This window comes from Musca autumnalis, unplaced genomic scaffold, assembly GCF_047663935.1.
Source record: "Musca autumnalis isolate F117 unplaced genomic scaffold, ASM4766393v1 scaffold_1, whole genome shotgun sequence".
Lineage (NCBI taxonomy): Eukaryota > Metazoa > Arthropoda > Insecta > Diptera > Muscidae > Musca > Musca autumnalis.
This window is the reverse complement of record NW_027411644.1, coordinates 3,637,333-3,653,373: the sequence shown is the minus strand read 5'-3', so window position 1 is coordinate 3,653,373 and position 16,041 is coordinate 3,637,333. Positions and strand designations below refer to the sequence as shown.

Below are 16,041 nucleotides of genomic sequence, written 5' to 3'. Positions count from 1 at the left end.
GAAGGTGGTCAAACAAGGGAGATACCACAATAGTAGGTAATGTATCCAATTCTTCCATTTTTTGCAATCAAGCTGCAGGTCGTAATTTTGATTGGATGGTCACGAAATTTTGGTTGCTTATGGGGGTCCCAGAGACAAAGAGGCCTATTATTTTTGGTGGTAGTCGGTTTATATTCCCTAAAAGAAATGTTTACCAGTGAAAAGCTTATGCACATGGGGTAGTGGTGTAGGGTATCACATGGTCGGCCCCGTCCCGACTGTAGCCTTTGCTCACTTGTTTAACTTTGCCTTTTCATATTCTCTCTCCCTCTCTTTATCTCTCTCTGTTCTCTGTGTTCAAAGTGGTTGATCTCCTGATGACTTTTCAACCACTTTATAGTCAGTCTACAAATAATCGATTTATTATCAAACATTTTATCAACTGTTTTATAAAAGTCCGACAGGGTTATGTTGGTCTTTTTTCATCAGTGTTGTAGTGAACATCGTTGAGTAAAACGGTAAAGTGAGAGAATAAATCAGTGTTTTGTATTTTCTTAAAGAAATTGTGCTTTTAAGTAAATTAAATGTCCAATACATTTTATAATTGAATCAAAAAGGTGAATGGAAATATTTTATTGGTCGATGTAGAAATCGCATTTAATATTGGTAATTACATACATATGTATATCATGGCACTTGCCAATTTCAGGTATTTTGAAGGCTTTTGCCATACCTTAAAATTAAGTGTTAGCATTTAAAAATCAACCCTCATACATGGGGCTAAGTTTGGGGAGCTTTTTCTTGAAAAGTATCACTAAATTAAAAAAATCGTAACATCGGGTGGTAGCGTTATATGGGGACTATACTAAAAATCACACTTAGGAATCGGTGATGACAGGAAGTGGAGGTATTGGTCAGTAAAATCAAATTCTGAATAATTGTGCGTCGTTGTTTGTTACATTTGAACCGATTACAATTTCTTTCCAAATAATGATATTACCAAAGGCCTTATAAAACTCAAAATCCAATAAATTCAACTTCCCCAAAACGACACAGAAAAGAGAATCATTTTGTTGCCAACAATCAATATACGAAATATTTAAAATATTCCACAATTCCCCTCCACTCTCTCTCTCCGCTGATATTTCGTTTCCTGCCACTCGTCCACATGGTAACATATTCATATGCATTGGACACGATTGCCTGCAGCAAAGACAAGCATGACCAAATTGAGATTAATTCGGTTACATTAACTAAGTGAGAAATAACAACAGCAGTTACAGCAGTAGTAACATCGATTCCTCCCGCATCGCTTAACACGCCGGCTGTAATCTCAATTTATCACTCTGGAGGCCACAAATAACAACGAAAGCCAGCCAACAACAACGGGTAGAATAACATTAACATCAACATGAAAACATTGTAACCTACAGTCAGGATGTATTTAAATAAACAATTTGCAAAAGTTGGTAAATAGTTGTGGCGGAGCAGAAATCCCCATAGGCCCACTGCTACACGTTTTATAGCTAGCGTGCATGTGTGTGTACACATCACTCTACCTCTACACCATGTAATGGTTGTAACCTTCACACGAAAGCCTTAAAACGCGGGTGGCGGTGATATGGTGGCCATGGTATCATGCGCTCGCTGGTCGCAGTGGCAAATAGCCTAAAACGATGGATTCAATGGATGCCAGTGTGACTGGCTGGCTGACTGGCTGAGTAGGCAGCCAATGTAAAGGTGCAAGTGTACACGGTTGAAGTTGATATTGGCTGGGTCACGTTTTCGGCACGAGTGGTGTGTTTGTTGCCTTAGCGGCGGCATGGTGGTGTTGTTGCGCAAAAGCACCAGAGCAACCAACATACAGGCAAAAGCAATAACAGTAGATGACCAACATAAACATTGTTGGTCACAACAAAAACTCGGTAATGGATCATGGTTCGTCTGTTGATGGAGGAGGGTGAGGGAGATGAATGTGTGCAAACTGAAGATATGTTATTTCGTACTTTGTTTGTTCGCTGACTGCAGGTACATCCCACTTGTATGACGATGGAGGTAAAACGCCACAATTTGCATGCAATTGCACCGGCTACGATGGCTGGCTGACTAGCTGGTGGATTGTTGTTGGGTTTTGTCGCTTTGTATGTAATCGGCACATATGGATGGTCTCATGTAGAGTTTATCTATTAACACTCTTAATGAAAAGGAAAATGATGTGTGCTGGAGGTTGTTGGTGTCGATGGGTGTTGCTGCTGCTGCCGTTGCTGGTCACACTAAAATTTGTTCAATTCAATTTGATAATGAAAATCCATTAACTTTTAATAATGGTGTCGCGCAGTACATACACGCATGAACACACATGCGTGCATATACATACATACATATGTATATACTAATGTGTATTCACACATATAACAGTAACAGAAAAAGAAAAAAAGCCACTAGAAAAACCAGTAAGGAATTATTTTCATTTTCTGCAACCCGTTTCCGAATTGGCCATTTGTAATAAGATTTAAACAAAGTAAACAACAACAACAATAATAATGGTACACATGTTTTGCTACAATTCTCATGAGAAGTGCATCAGAAGCAAACAAAACAAAGCGATCAGACATACAGACAGACAAACAAACGAACGAACGGACGAACAAACGAAACAAGTATCCATATGGATTTCGCTGAGCATCGAGTCAAGGCAAACCTAAGCATCTTCTCTTTAGAAAGAAACGCAGAAGCAACCACAACATCAACATCAGCCGGATCATAGCCGCTATCAAAAGTAGAATCTTGGAGTAAAAAGAGGAAAAACTGGCATTTTTCACCGTTACTTGTGTTGTATCACGTAACTGGGCCTAAATGAACACGAAATCATCATCTAAACAAGTCCACCAAGATATCCAGTACGGAATGGAATGGTACAAACTGCGGATTGGGAGCCAAGATGAAGCAATCGCATTGCGAAACCAAAAAACAGCAAACAAAAAAAACAAACACCAAATGATGTCCCCTTGTTGATTTGTTGTTCACAGCTCCCCCACCCTACCTTCTCCGCTCATTCAATGACCATGTGGATGTCAAATTCTTGCTTTGTTTACCTCGACCGAGCGACCGACCGGCTGGTTGGATGGCTATGTAGCTAAGTTGGTTGGCTCGCAACGAATGTCAAAAGTGTCCATGCTCACTTGAGGATACTTTGACTTGCAACTCGTCCGCCACTTCATTAGTAGCAGAAGCCGCAATGTAAGCATCAGTTTAAGACCAGGGTAATCGCTAACAAGTCTATGTCATAAACGGTGCGTGACATTCCTGGCTGTCAAAACTTGTGTGCCATAAGTGGCCATTGCAACGGCAAATGAAGATTCATAAAATTTTGAAAAATAGTTGTTTTACTCTTTTCAATATTCTAACGCCCACAGATTATTATCTGCTATTTTGGGCTATTCGGTCGACTTGTTGTGAATGAATAAAAAGATCATTTATTTATTTTTGCCCAGATTATTATTGACACGAATTGGCCGATTGTAAGAAAAGTAAAAGAAGTCACTATGTATGAGGAAACAATTTAATCTTTTGAATTACACTATCATACAAAACATCAAAAAAATTATGCAGGGGTTCTGATGTACCAACTCGGTTTTGTTGGGGTCCATGGAATACGAAAATACCTTTGGCTTTTTACCTCATAAAGTCTTTTTATAACGGTAAATGTAGAGAGTTTTCTTCGATTTCCAACTTTAAACGGGCATTTTTTCAAAACGGATATATTTCTTTTGAAGGGCCGAATATTATCTTTCAAACAAACCTTAGACGCATAACAGCGGCCACAAGAGTTTTTAAATGTTTTCTGTGCAATTCTCATTAGTCATAAAATTGGGAAAGAGTTCTTTGTCTCAATACAAACCGGGCTTAAACTACAGTTTCTTGCATTTATCGGGCCTTTATCTCAGAAACGAACAGGAATTTAGCCTTGCTGTCTTTGGCAATATTGTAGCCCTAAACTAGTAGAACTTATATTTTGGAAAGAACACATAAGAAAAACTCCATCTAGGGCATCAAAATCCATAAAATATAGAAGATTTTACATTCTTGCTGAACTTGTGGTCAGTATCAACTAAACTATTGGGATTAGAACCAACCCAGCAAAAAATGTCATTACCAAATAATGACTTTATTCAGTAAATTTTTGCAGTTGTAACTACTTACTAAATGACCGTAAAAGTCATTATTTTAACATGGGGATGTCATAGGGAGGAAGTACTTCCTTAAATGTGTGTTTTAAGTACATATTTAACCACTTACCAGTAGTCAAATAAAAAGCTAAAAAGCATATGTTCTATTTTTAGAACAAATGTGGTGAAATTATATTCAAATTCAACATTCCAATTATTTTTTGTTTTTATTTCTCTTTTTTCTTTTATTCCGCTTCCTGCCGGTGTCGAACACATGAACTTCTGATTTCTAGCCAAACACACTACACACTAGGCCACTCGTACAAATAGTAAGGGTTGTTTAAAAACATCCATTTACGTCAACATTTCTTCGTAATTTTGTCAACAAAAAACTCCCATGCTGACGGTGAGCTTTGAACACACAAACTTATGATTTGTAGTCAGACACACTAGCCCTGTGCCACCGTACTTATTCCTTTGTAGGTAAGTAATAAGTAAGGATGTAACTAGTTATATGTTACCTGTTATATATGTACTGTCTGATAATGCGGAGGGTAATGAGTACGCATTACCTGGTAATGCAGAAAGTAATGACATGTGCCTAAAAATTTTTGCTGGGAAGTAACCCTTTGCGAAAATCTTCCAAATGAAGTTCTCAGCAATTCTTCAGAACATTCTGAAACTCTAAATTGCTTCATGTTGTTTCAGCGGTATTTTTGCATCATATCTCTCACAAGACGTATTTCAAACACAGTTCATACCAACAATTTATTCTCACATTTCGGATTTCACCACATTATTGACATATTTTTTAAATCGTCGTTTAAAAATTTACTGAAAACAACGTGATAGGCGCATTTTACAACAATGGCATGTTCCGAAGAGGTGTGTTTTACATTCCAGCAAATATTTTTCCAAAAGAAAACGTTAACGAAAAAAATAACGATTTTGGAGATATGGTCTGAAATAAATGTATATAAAATTATGGAATTTTTTGATATTTTTTTAAAATTTGAGCCACTAAATTTGAGGCAATAAATGTAGTTTTTCGAGTTCATTATTTCTACATATATTTTTTATTCTTGCTCATATCTACAAATATTCGTCAGGGGTGAGATGAAAATTCACATTGCTTTAAAAATTCAATATTTAACCATGTTTAGATGGGGGCCCTATAGCTGATGGCCTTAGCTGCTAATGCTATAATTGTTTTCCATATTTATTATATATTCAATATATGATAAATTCAATAAATAAATAGATGGGACCATAAAATCCATCCTGGATCTGACACAACAAAACCCAACTAGGGTTTTTGTCGTTTAGGTCTGTACTTTCAAAAAATCCTCAGCTCAAACTGTTTGCACAAGATTACCTTAAAAATGTTGCATAGTGTAATAAAGTAATACACATCTCAACAAAACTGCCAAAGTCAATCTAAAAACAAACCAAATATTTTTAAAATCGGTTACATTAAAAAACAAAAAATGTCCTTCTTCGGGCTTTAAGAAGCTAAGAAGATACCAAATAATATAGGTGGTTATTATTACGAAAAAGGAAATTAAGTTTTCCAAAAAGGGCAAAAAAATAAAATCGATTAAAAAATTGATGAATGCTAATATTTTGTGATTTCTAACATTGGAACCCTAATGCGTATAATTCATTTCACAATTTTTCTAATTAATAACAATCATACGCATCGGGGCATCGATTCGTAAATTCAAAAAGAGATCGCAATGGTGCTGTTGTATAGAGTTGGGGTAATCTAGTTCCTAGATCCTTGTACTAGTTCCAAAACGTATGAGTAACATCATGAAATATAACGTGTGATAGTAAGTATACGCAGTTTGTTCAAAGAAAAAATGTGAGACTTTTAAACTGCGAAGTGAACTTGATAGTTCCATATAGTTCCTTTGGCACAACTCTACTATTATAAAGCTGTCCTTGAACATTTACACTGTTGCTCAAAACATATTTCATATTTCTGGGTAAATTTACAGTTTTGATTTTTTTCCAATATTTAAAAATATCAGTGAGTGGTTATGACTTATGATAAATAAACAACATGTTAAATAAACAAATACCGCACACATTAGTCATATGCGATTAAGTGGTTCTAGTATTACCGGACGGATTGGACAGATAAGCACCATCTACGAAATTTTTTCATTTTATTTTTTATTTTTCTATATAACGATTCTAGAGCAATTCTTAAACTACACTTTCCGAAAATTGTTCTTAAAATTTTTTATAGTAACCGTGCGCAATATTTTAGTAGTGATTGATATTCTACAGATGAAAAAGCTTTCTGCAAGATGGGTGCCGCATTTGTTAACAGTCGATCAAAAACGCATAAGAATGAACATTTCTCAAGCTTGTTTGGATCGTTTTAAGCGAAATAAAATGGATTTTAAGCGTCGTTTCATAACTGTTGATGAGACATGGATCCACCACTATACTCCAGAGACAAAAGAACAATCCAAACAATGGACTGAAGCTGGAGGAAGTGCCCCAAAAGAAGGCAAAAACAATTCAATCGGCTGGTAAGGTTATGGCAACGGTTTTTTGGGACTTCAAACGTATTTTATTGATTGACTATCTGCAAAAGGGTAAAATAATAAATTCAGAGTACTATTGCAACCTTTTGGATCAATTAAATGTACAAATTCGAGAAAAACGTCCTGGCTTACAATACAAAAAAATCATTTTTCATCAAGACAACGCACCAGCGCACAAGAGTGTTTTAACAATGGCTAAAATCAACGAATTAAAGTACGAGTTGCTTGACCACCCACCTTATTCTCCTGATTTAGCTCCCAGTGACTTTTACTTGTTCCCAAATCTAAAAAAATTCCTTGCTGGCAAGCGTTTTACCTCAAATGAAGATGCAATTACAGTTGTAAACCACTATTTTGAAGACCTTGACGAAAACTATTTTAATCAAGGGATAGAATTGCTAGAAAAGCTTTGGACTAAGTGTATTGAAGTTTCAGGAGATTATATTGAAAAATAACAATATTTTTGAAAAACTAACTATTCTCTTTCATTGATAGGCTAAGAAGTTTCCGAATCGCCCTCGTACCTAAAGTTAGACCTACCTTCTATGTATTTTTTTAATTATTTGTACTGCTGCACTAACGACTACTGAAATTTTCGTATTGATTTCTGCAATGGAAGCATTTTTGGGTACTCTTTCCATACAAGTGCAACATTCAGGGTAGGATAGGTAAATCGACTTTTTATTATTCGATTAGTAGATTTTTGGCTTAAGGCCTTCTCGCAGATCACCTTGTCATATGTACTGCTGGTAGCCCTTTACTGCCGTGATTTCAATGTTCATACCTCTAATTTCACATTTTGCCTCGAAAGCCAACCCAAGCAAAATTTATGTATTTGGAAAGATGTGAAGACAAAATTCTAAACATCATAATGTGTTTTTGGAAAGTTTATCGTGTAGCCGTTGTTGGACTCTGTCCATAGGTAATACTCTGAAAATCCCGGTCCAAGGCGGAACATCCACGAAAACTTGAATCTAGTCCTTACAAGCTTTACCAATATAGCCTTGGTTGGCTTTCTTAGCAAAAAATTAAATTAGGGGTAGTATGGACTTCCACAACAAAAAATATATATCGTTGTAATCAGGACCTAAGCGTAATCACTTAACAACAAATTGTATTAAATCTCTAAATATAATCAAACATCGATTTTAGTCGAATTTGATCCGTATCCTTACCTCTGCGATAAAAAGAAGGACCCATATTTTCTCCTCTTCTCTTAGGAGATGTTCGTGGGAACTACTACATATATAATGAATACTTTGCACGGATAACACTGCAGAAAAAATAGTCCATTATTCGGGAATATTGAATATATATCGTAATCTATACCAGTTCTTACCTAAAGAGGTGTTTTCTATATAAGAATTAGCTTACTCACCTATGCTTTAAACGGCGAAAACTCCAATCAGGATCAAACAGAAAGTGGAGATAGCAAACACAAAATTTAGGGTAGCGATCGATTTTATCTTCCTGGGAACCGACATCAATAAAACATGTTGGTTACGTCATGATATAGAAAGTGCAAGGTCCTTCGGTTAAAAAAATCACGGTACAGTGAAATAAACAAGAACATCACCGAACTTGGCATCAGTTGGAGTGGCACAAGTTGCCGATAGTCTTAGATGTATATCCCATTTCGGCTACAACACAAATGCTCTACCTAAGCAACCAAGTAGATTGTAGGAGTGTGCAATTTGAGTGAATACCTAAGTATGTTCTAAAGAATCACATCATCTTCCCTCAGGTCAGTCAGCGTTGTTCTATTTACTTTAGCAGTGTTACTCCTAACATTTTGTTGTTATTCATATAATTAGAATAGCCAGCACTAACACATACATATACACATACACATAGTAACACAAAAATCCTCTTACGACTATGCGATAATATTCCCTCTTAAGTTTGTAGTAATTCTGTACAAGTTTAACGGATTCCATGGAGATTCATGGGTGCGGAGGACAACCACTTTGAATGTGTTTTGGAAAAATGGTTGTTTCTTCTTTATTTGTGTGTTCTTTTTTCTGTTATTTGTAAACCACGTAACTTCATTTGCAAGTTTTTCTTTTTTTTTTGTTTTGTGTTCTTTGAATGGCAAAGCTGGAGCACGAAACCGCATTAAGTCAAGTGCGTTAAATACAAGTGCAGTTATCTCACTTTGTGGTCGTTTGGATGGCTGTTGTGGATGTGGTCACATGTCGCTGCTTAAGTGCGGCACATACTTCTTGAATATGTTGTTGCAAATGTTGAAAAGTCAGTCAGTCTGTCAGTTAGGCTGTAGACTGTCTAAACAAATAGTTTTTACTGCAACTTCTGCTGTTGGGGCCATTTCTTCGCATTTCATCCACAATTCAATTTCGCACAACCTGTATACACATACAATAACATACATACATACAAGTGTGTGTATTAGCAACAGTTTATGTATGGTTTGGGAAAAGAAATTGACCGTGTTTGTAGCTGACTTTAAGAAATCTTACAAGTCAGATTTGCATTAACTTGATTTGTGTTCATAGAAGTTGTTGGATATTCTGATTGGGCATGCATTCTAAGGGATAGAATGGAAGAACAAATTGAAATTTTAAATGATTAGCAGCCCAATAGTAGTAAACGGAGAGTCAAGACAAGGTAATGCATATAGTATGATATCACAGCGAAAGTACCCAGAAATGTATCCAACATTTAGTCTTGAGCTTGCTCTTTCTGAAAAACCTTCACCTATAAATAACATTTATATATAAAAAACTAGAAGTCTAATCAAATTCTGTTTTAAGACTTGTAATGGATGTCGCATGGCATATGAAATTAGTTTGTTATTTTTGCCATACACCCTAATAAACACATCTAAATTTTTATGAATTACCATTCCTTCAAGTTTTTTGTTTAGTTTTTATTTTACATAATTCAAAGTTGCATAGCAACTTGTTTTCCAATGAGAACGGGGCTCTCTCTGTCCACTTGGAAGTTGTTAATCTAGCTGCGAACCTACATATCTGCCCATTTTCTGTTGTACTGGTTTCTCCCAAATAACCATCAAGAACATTTATTTGATAATGTCACAGGCTCAGAGGCAAAGCAAATAGGCGCAGATGTTGTGAAACTTGAATTAATGTCGTCATGGAATAAGGTTAAATTAGACAGCCAAAGAAGCTGGAAGCATTTGGCCACATTTTGACTGAGGACACAGTGTATTTCTGGAATATCAATCATGTCTTTGTAATAGGGCTGCAAGTTTTTCTTTAAAACGCCATGAAACATACAGTGCTGCTCAAATCATTTTCAAGTGAAGGACTTATCTGAAATTCTATAAATTTCTGGGTAATATTTGGCCTAGGTAATAATTTAAAAAAAAATAGTTTGCCAAAAAATCATGCGTTATTCTGCCCGTATTAGGCCCAAATGCCCCACCGAAGGGCATTTCCGGCGAGAATGTGGATTTTATATTTTCAACACATTTACTGTCTATAAGGTTGTCAACAACATATCAACATACATATATTCCCCCATACGTCTAAGTCTGTTTTTGTAGGGACATTTGATCGAATTATCAATCTTATGTACAGACTTGTGGAGAAAGGGACAGTTATAAGGAATAAACGAATTACAATCGATGCTGCCGAATTTGAAGATATATCGTAATTTTGACGGTTTTTGGACCAAAAATGCAAAAGTGACGATTCGATTTTATAAATGGCGATTTTACACATAGTACAAAATTGACGATTTTTCACATAAGACATTGCCAGTTTATGTCCGAATAGGGAAAAATATATGACCAAAGAGCGAACTGTCAATAAAGAGTCACACATCTAAAGAAAATGATATTCATCGGATCAATCGATTCGGCCCAAAATTTGGACCTCGTAATATTCTGTCCAAACATAAATAAAGTTCGAAGATGAAGCATATGGGTCCACAAACTCGGGTACCTCCCCACAAAAAGGAATTATTTTTTCGCAAAAATAGTGAGCACGGTTACTCGTATAGCCCAGCAAAAATGTTCTATATGTGTCCACGTTTTTATAGGGTCCCCATAGAAATGTATTACCCAATTTTCGGAGTTTTAAGGTTCCAATTTTTTTTTTCAATATATATAACACTGCTCAACAAAATTGAAAAAGTTGAATGTGTCAGACAAAGTTGCAGTTGTTTCTAGATGAAATCGGCGAGTTATTTTCAAATCCGGTCCCGGGGTTTCTCCATCAGCTCTTGTTTTTGAGATATAGCTCAAAATCGGTTTTTACGAGTTTTACCCAGACTTTCGTTATTTTCGGATACAAACAAATATTTTTTGTGGGTTTTTCGACATATATATATTAAGGAGATGTTTTACGCTCGATACAAATCCTTTTTGAAATTATTATGGTGAGTATATATCAAAAAATATAGAAAATATACGACGGACCTTGTAAAAATTGCATATTTTGAGTACGTTAAGCTGTAATTACGTCATCAGGGGAAGTCATAGGATCTTTATATGGTACTCCGGATATGCTTAGGGTGTTTACTATATAATCCAGTATTCAAATGTATAATATAAAGTTCATAGCGCCCATGATTCCGCCATAACCTAAAAACCATCATGAAGAATGCCACTGGAAAGTAAATGGCTTATGTGGTAATGATATCACTGGTAAATGATTTCCCTTTAGCAGTCTTCATGGCGATTTTTAGGTTATGGCCGAATCGGCCGAAAAACGATTTGTATCGAGCGTACAACATCTCCTTAATATATTAATGTCGAAAAACCCACAAAAAATATTTGTTTGTATCCGAAAATAACGAAAGTCTGGGTTAAACTCGTAAAAACCGATTTTGAGCTATATCTCAAAAACAAGAGCTGATGGAGAAAAACCGGGACCGGATTTGAAAATAACTCGCCGATTTCATCTAGAAACAACCGCAACTTCGGTTGAAACAAAAGTCGTGTTGACCAGTGTAATTCCACACTTTTATATTGTCCCCATAAAACGGTACCATCCGAATTTCAGTATTCTGAAGGTTCTAGCCATATTATTTAATCAAACTAACTGAATTATCGAAAATGTACATAGTACCGCACGATTTCTCTACAATATGCTTAAAAAGCTGACAACTATTGCCTGCACATTCGAAAAAAAAAACAAAATTACAAAAACACCTTGGAAGGTGTCCTTAGAATTTTGGGAACAAGATCACAAAAAAGGCAAAAAAACCGTCAGAAACTACTTGGATCTACTAGAACGTCGTCACACATGCTCTTCAGATCCCTTATTCTTGTTTGATATATCCTCTTCAAAGGGTATAACGAAACAATCGCCGACTCTATGCAGTCTATGATCAGGTCACCGATAAGTCGCATATAACACTGTGCAACATTTTTAAGGTGATCTTGTGCAAACAATTCGAACTGAGGATTTTTTGAAAGTACATACCCAAACGACAAGAAACCCTAGTTGGGTTTTGTTGTGTTAGATCCAGCTCGGATATTATGGCCCCATCCAAACATGGTTAAATATTGAGTTTTTAAAGAAATTCGGGGCTATATCTCTGAAACCAATGCGAATCTTCTTCTGACCTCTGAAGCAAATTTGTAGATAAGGACAAGAATAAAATATTTGGAGAAATAATCAACTCGAAAAACTACATTTATTGCCTCAAATTTCAAAATATATGCAAAAATTCCACAATTTTTATAAATTTCACACCGTATCTCCAAAACCGTTAATTTTTTCTGAATATTTTCTTTTGGAAAAATATTCCCTGGAATGTAGTACACAATGTTAACATGTCATTGTTGTAAATGCCTCTATGCTGTCGTTTTCAGTACATTTTTCAACGACGATTTAATCAAAATGTCAATAATGTAGTGAAATCCGAAATGCGAGAATAAACTGTTGGTGTGAACTGTGTTTGAAATACGTGTTGTAAAATATATGATGCAAAATACCGCTGAAACAACATGAAGTACGCATTTTACAGTTTCAGAATGTTATAAAGAATTGTTGAGAACTTTATTTGGAAGATTTTTGCAAAAGGTTACTTGGTTCAACTCCCAATAGTTTAGCCAATACTTTCAAAAAATCTATACTAGAAGTTGTTTGCATTTTCAGTGTTGCATAGTGCAACCAAAAAATAATCTCAGTTATGTTCCACTTTTCCCAAAACGGATTTTTCGCAAGGAAAACTCTTAAAAAGTAATACTACGTTATCTCAACGTTGACATAAGTCGTCTTATGTTATTCTTTCCGAAAAACACAGAGATTTCTTAGTTATAAACAAAAGACTTAAGGCACAAACTTGAATTCGGTATGAATTTGGAACTTTCGAAATTCGAAAAAAATATTTTTTACAGTTTCTTTTTATTGGCAATCATTTTTCATTCTTCTCCTTGTATTATTAAGAAACAATTACAAGATAAAACAATTTTAGCAATGATTCCATTTATTTTGTGTGTTAAGTACACAATGTGTGTGTGTGTGTGTGTCTACGAGTTGTTAATGCCTTTGATTTATTTCAAGTTCAACATTAAATGGTTGATATGCGGCTTGTATGTGGGGTATTCATTATCTCTACAAAAATATCATGAAAACTTGCTTCTTATTGTTGTTGTTGTAGTCGTTATTATTGCCTTAACTTGACTTAATTCTTTCATTCTTTCTTTTCTTTGCTAATTTATGCAGTTTGCCTTGAGTGATGAGAGTCCCAGGAATTTTGTTAGCGATCTTGGGCCATCAAACAGCGGCGAAGACGTGGTTATAACGTAACATCGTAACGTTGTAATATTGTTTGTTTTTGTTTTTTTTTATGGAAAATCAACCACACAACACAATATAAATATTCTTTGCATCAACTTCCTAGGTGGTGGCAATAAAAACAACCAACAGCAACAAACAAAATCAAAACAAAAGAACCAAAGCACATTTTCCCAACATACAAATATGTACATATATCTAAAACATATATGTATATGTGTATATGTATATTGTTTACGCAGTTATCCCAAAGTTCGCTGTCTGTTTTCATACGTAACGCGACTATGCGTTTGTCTGTTGTCTGCAAGAATTTATTCAGTTCAACTATTTGTGTATATTTGTATGATCTGATTGATGTTAATGTTTAACAATAACAAACGTATGCACATTAGGGTATCCTGAAAAGAAAACTAGATTTGTTTCTCTTTTATCAACAGATTATTGGAAAAGGGAGTATATATCAAGTTTAATATATATTTTATTTTGAAATCCATTTCATTTGTATTTGTGTATGTCTTTACCTCTCACAAAAACACACACTCATATTGCTCTCATATGTTTTTCGGCTTCCTTATATGACAGTCCATGTCTCTGGCAAAAGACCAACAAATATCGAAACCTAGAACAGTCGTATCACTTTATCCATACATCCATTTATGTATGTACGTTAAACATGGCTACAGACATACAGCCAGTCAGTCAGACAACCAGCCAGCCAACCGACTAGTAAAAAAGCAATCAATCTATTTAAACAGCCAACCAGGCAGTCATCCATCCGTCCTCTAAAACTCGAACAAATAAATCTTCCAGACAAACTTAAATAGATAGGCCATATACATAGACTCTCAAATAGAAGAGACATGCATTGGAGATGATTGTTATGAAACCACCGTCACCATCAATAACAATAAAAACGAACAGCAAACAACATCGACTGGTGCAATAGATATGTATGTATGTATGTACCAATATGTATGTAGGCTTGGAATATTTGATATACGATCACACATTTTCACATTTAGAAAAAAAAATTGAAAACTTTTTTCAAACAACAGCATTACTTTTGGGGTCTGGTCGATTCTTCAATTTCAATCACCACAGACAACAGCATTCGATTGTTTTCCTACTTCAAAGCAAACAGGCTTGCTTTTGTTGTCCCTTGACCGTGAATGTTCAATTTGTTGTTTAGGCATTTATGATAGATTGCAATTTGGAAAGAGTTTTCTTTTTAATTTCAGGCGGAAAAAAATAAACATGAACAAAAAATTTAAAAATCGAATAATTTCAATTCAAGCTGATCAACAATTTTTTGGGGTTTTCATTGAAACAGAGAAAACATTTGGTTCAACTTGGAGTCCTCAAACAATTATAAAAATTAAATTTGCGACAGGCCAGGCAAGGCCGCCTTTTCAAAAAAAAAAATTTTTTATTTAAAAAAGATCTGCAATAGATGTTTCAAAACTGACTTAGAAAAAATAAAATATATAATTCTGTTGAGAAAGCTTCATCGTTTTAAGTTTCATTTAGCTATAGAAGTAAATAGTTTGTGTATAAAAGACGGAAACATTATGCCTGTCCGTGTACTCGATAATTTTTAATAAATATTACAAAAGTTTCGAATTTTGACAGTTGTATAATGGAAACGCTGCTAAAAAAGTGTTTCAGCAACTTTTAGTAAAAATTATCGAGTACAAGGACAACCCTATTACATCTGCTGTTAAACATTTCTATAATTTGTATCGTACAATTTTCCGAATTTTTGACAAGGCGCCTAGAAATAGATCTCATACCATTGGATACTGATTGAAACGAATCTCCCCTTGTCCCTTTCTGGATATTGGTGTGAAATGGAGTTATTTTACCAACAAATTATCCACACACAGCAACCGTATTTTTCGATGTAAATTTTCTTAGATCTAATTGTGGTATAACTCATCAACTCACCAAATAATGTTTGGAAAACTGAAACTTCACTATGCACACACAGGAAAAGGATATTATCCATGTTTACATTAGAGATGAGATAAACAAAATAATAACAACAACAAAGATGTTGCAACAACTGGCAAAAATAATGAATTTTCTTTTAATTCGTTTGCTTTTTGTGTATATTTTTTTTTTGTGATGAACACTTCCCAGATAGATAGATATCGAACGTATGATGTTCTGGCGTTTAAATGATAAGGTATTTATTTTCTCCTGGGAAATTTATTGGGATACCGAATATTAACCATACGTTTAGCCACTCGTTTATTAAACACTTATAATTGCACTTTTCTTAGACGCGTTCTCCACCAAACTGACTTGATTAGCAGCATTCGCGAGCATTTCAACTGAATACCGGACCATGGACTAAGCCATTGTACAACAGCAACAACAATAAAATAAACTCGCATGCCTAGTATTTAAAGACTAACATGTATTGGACAGACAGACGGACGGACAGATATACATACAAACATATACACAACAGACATCCATTTACACTGAACATCACCATGCAACGAGCTGAGAAACATACACATGAACATATGCAGGCATACCACCTAAATGAACATCATCTACAACCTCGTAATGACAATGATGATCATCACCAATGCCCGT

The 16,041-nt window shown here is 35.1% G+C and overlaps 1 protein-coding gene across 1 annotated transcript in view; it reads right to left on the bottom strand.

The window, feature by feature from the left end:
- The window catches only part of Sb (serine proteinase stubble), a 76,763-nt gene extending 60,948 nt beyond the window's left edge, over positions 1-15,815 (bottom strand). Inside the window, exon 1 of the mRNA XM_073959864.1 lies at positions 15,382-15,815. The gene's annotated coding sequence lies outside the window, so the exon portion shown is untranslated. The remainder of the gene's footprint in view (positions 1-15,381) is intronic.
- Positions 15,816-16,041: the final 226 nt, after the last annotated feature.